Source organism: Psammomys obesus, unplaced genomic scaffold, assembly GCF_907164565.1.
Source record: "Psammomys obesus unplaced genomic scaffold, mPsaObe1.curated_primary_1811, whole genome shotgun sequence".
In the NCBI taxonomy this organism is placed as follows: Eukaryota; Metazoa; Chordata; class Mammalia; order Rodentia; family Muridae; genus Psammomys; species Psammomys obesus.
Window position 1 is genome coordinate 974712 of NW_026596110.1, and position 4392 is coordinate 979103.

The following is a 4392-nucleotide window of genomic DNA, read 5'->3' on the forward strand; positions in this document are numbered from 1 at the left end:
AACATTTTGTACCTTAAATTTATCTTGGCCTGCTCTTTGATCACCTCCTCCTGAGGGGGAAGCAGCCTTACCAGGCCACAGAAGAAGACAATGCAGTCACTCCTGATGAGACATGATAGACTAGGATCAGAGGGAAAGGGAGGAGGACTTCCCTTATTAGTAGAGTGGGAGAGGGACAGGGGTGGGGAAGAGGGTGGTGGAATTGAGAGGGGAAGAGGGAGGGAGGTACAGTGGGGATACAAAGTGAATAAACTGTAATTAATAAAAATAATTATTAAAAAAATTCTCTGTTTATATGCTGGGATTTTTGTAGGCATCATTTCAGTTTCACACACAGAAAGTCATGTGAAACCTTTAAAACATTAATATATTTGATTTATTATACTCTGGTGAACTTACCATATGAAATTTAAAATTTTCCTTATAAATATGCTTATAATAATATCATTTACTATTACTGGTCATGTAAAGTATTCCATTCATAAAATAAACAAATCCAGTGAGTTTTATTGTCATCCATGTTATTTTCAATGTGAAAACTTAACAGTAATCAGATTATAAAATCAAACTAATAAAGATGATGGCACTTTCTGGAATCATTTCTATAATTCATTACTAAAGAAGTTTCTCTGACCGGGTAGAGTAACAAGAAGCTAGAACAATGGAACAATGCATTCCAAGTTGACCTAAATACTATATCTAGCAAAAGTATCTGCTATGATTGAAAAACAAAAATTTTTCCTTGATAGGGTCAGACATAAGGGGAAGAGGTCCTCCCCTGTCAGGGAACTAGAGAAAGGGCATAGGGGGAGAAGAGGGAGGATGGGTGAGAGTGGGAGGAGATGAGGGAAGGGGCTGCAGCAGGCATACAAAGTGAATAATTTGTAACATATATATATTACAAAGTGAATAGATTGTTATTTATATATTTATTTATTTATTTATTTATTTATAAATGTGGGTGTCCTAGTAAGGGGAACAGGGACTGTCTCTGACATTAGCTCAGTGGCAGGCTCCCCCCAGTGAGGGGAGAGGGGCCTTGCCAGGTCACAGAGGAGGAAAATCTTAAGGAAGATTTCTTAACTTCTAAACAACTCAAGGTTAATTCTTGCACTATAACTATTTGGCCTTCAACCCCATCAGAGACTTGAGAAGGAATAAAATTAGTTATTGGAGTAAATAGGAAGTGCATGTTAGCAGCTTCCAAAAAATAAAAAAAAAATTGACAAAGATAGTTTGCTGCCTGAACAGTCACCCATAACTCTCTGCAATGTTGGAGCATCATCTTCAGCCATCTGGCTCAGAATATTTGACAGACATATATGTGAAGCAGGAACTATTTAGGACTTGCTTACCCTGTCTTGGCAGAGTTCAGCAGTCGACTTGTCCTGCATTTAAGTTTGCCCATTTTTGGCAGAAGTTGTCTATCATGAAGCAAGGGTATTTTCTTTACCTGAGTGGCTTGTTTGCCACATTTGAAGCCATCTCCATATGGAGGTTCTTCGATTCTCATTTTCTTCTTTCAGGTAGGTGGAGTGCTGCCAGGAAATGGCTTGTCTCATTGTGAAAAAATCTTTAAAATAATAAAAACATTTTAAATGCCATATTCTGTAGGTCTCTGAAGTTTTTGAAGACTACCTATCTTCATGTAATCAATCTGTATACAAAATCATATCTATCTGTTAAACCTAGGATGTATACTCCTGTGATAAATTAGACTAGTGTCTGACATGACTGTAAGTTCAATAAATTGAACTAGCAAATAAATTGCATTACCTAATACCTTAACCTGTTTTTAATACCTGTTTAAAAGTATTGGAATTAACCTTGATTTTCTATCAATATACTAAAGCTTATACCAATCTATTAAAAATACTTATTTTTGCATCAATATGCAAAATCCTATACCAGAGTTAAAATTAACCTTATTTGGGAATAACAAATAAAATCCTAAGTTGAGTAGATTCAATAATCTACCTTTTTTTCTATTCCTATAAGATATCCCTGTATATTCCTTGTTTCACTTTGAATAAGACCATTAATAATAAACATCTCCCAATGACAATAAAATTTTGTAGCCATAGCAAACAACCAAAAATATACCCAACCCCTTTTAAGGAAAATTGGACGCCGTTCTCTTGTATTTCTTCTAGCTGACATTTTGGGACATGTAGAAATCCTGTAGGGAGCCCAAATAAAAATGGTTAAGCAAGCAATAACATTTGTGGTCCAGTCTTTGAGTGTAGAGAAATTTCAGGCTTAATAAAAGTCCTCTTTGGAACAGTCTAAAATGCTGGAGCAATTAAGATTAGTAGCTTTCTTCAAAGTTCTTTTGGGAGCAGGCTTTGAAGAGAAAACAGCAATTGAAGCAGTTGAGGCAGGAACAAGCAGAATGCTTGAACATGCAAGATGCTGGAACAGATATGTCAATGTCTCAGCATGCTGAAGAATGATTCTGTTAGATTTGATCCAGCATCTCTGTTGTCTAGTTCTTTTGTTCTGCAAACATATAACTTTTCACAAGCATTATACAGTTCTAAAATCATAAATGTATGAGATGTGCAGGATGAAAATAAACTGTAAGCCAATTTTATCTATGCAATCAAAAGATTAGCATAATACATTTTGAGGATATTATAGCCAAGGATTTATAGGCCAAGTATTGATGGAGTTCTGGCTGGAGACATTTTTTATGTCTCAGTCATTTTCAGAGGTATTTCCAGGTAAAGGGATTATCAATTTATGTTACCTTGTAGCCCGCGTGGTCATCTCGCCAGCAAGAACGCACACGGACACCAGGATTCTTCTGCAGCAAGCATTTATTCAGCAGTAATGAGAGGAAGACCTAGAGCCCCAAAATGGCACTCCTTTTATACCCTAAATGGTGACGTGTTGGTTCCTGATTGGATGCAGCCCTTCAGGCCATCTTACATCACTAAGTGAGCCAATCTTTGGCTCGAATTCAGCTTTAGCGCATGCGCATAGGCAGTTGTTTACGATCTCACACACCGGATGCCGGCGCCATCTTGTAATGGCATTTGCTTCAGGCTCTTTACATTACCTGTTCTGTTTGATCTTGATTTCTCTCCTCTTTTGAGTGGCTAAGGTCTTCCGGTGGTCTTCCTCTGTCATTTCTGATTTTTATTAGTTTTGAAGGAACCCATAATTTCTCCTCTCCTGCATGAACATAAGCAAAACCTCTTCCCCAGCATAACACATTCCCTACTCTTCATTGTGAAGTTAGGGTATCTTTGAAATATATAGGCTGAAATAACTCAGCATTTTTTTTCTATAACCCAGTGTCTCTCCACAGCTGTTGTTTGTTGTTCATTAACATTTAAGAAATTTAAGGTCAATAAAGCATTATGTAATTTATCTCTGGGGTTTTTAATATCCCTCTCTTTTTGTTAAGTATGTCCTTTAAAGTATGATTAGATCTTTCAACGACTGCTTGACTAGTAGGATTGTGAGGTATACCTGTTACATGTTTTATCTAATATGTAAAAATTCCTTCCATTTTATTAGAGATGTACGCTGTAGCATTATCAGGATTAATTTGTTTAGGTATGCCCATAATTACCATCACTTCTAATAAATGCGTAATAACTGAATCAACCTTTTCAAAGCTTAAGGCTGTTACCCATTGAAACCCTGAATATGTATCTATAGTATGGTGTACATATTTCAGTTTACCAAACTCTGTAAAATAAAGCATGTCCATTTGCCAAATTTCATTTCTTTGGTTACCTTTAGGATTGCTTCCTGAAGGTAGTGGAGTTTGGCTATATAAAGAACAAGTGGGGCATTTTCTCACAATTTCTTTGGCTTGTTGCCAAGTGATAGAAAACTCTCTTTTTAAACCTTTGTTGTTAACATGGTATTTTTTATGAAATTCTGAGGCCTCTAACATGCTTCCTGTCAATAGTTGATCAATTTCTTCATTGCCTTGTGCTAGAGAACCTGGTAAACCTGTATGAGATCTGATATGTGTTATATACAATGGATTATTTCTATTTCTGATTACTTGTTGTAATTGAAGGAACAGTGAAGTTAAGTCTGAATTATCAGCAGTTTCTATATGCAGAACAACTCTTTCTGCATATTGAGAGTCAGTGGCTATATTAAGAGATTCCTGAAAATCTGATAACACCAAGAGAACTCCATATAATTCTGATTTTTTTAACTGAATCATTAGGATTCTCCACCACTTTACTCAGATTTTCTGACTTATAACCTGTCCTTTTGATTTATTGGCATCCGTATAAAATGTGGGAGCTCCAGAAATTGGAGTTCCTTTTACTGTATGAGGGAGAATCCAATTGGTTCTTTTTATAAACTGAAGTCACTTGCTTTTTGAGTATCTGTTGTTGATTTCTCCCAAAAATTCACAAC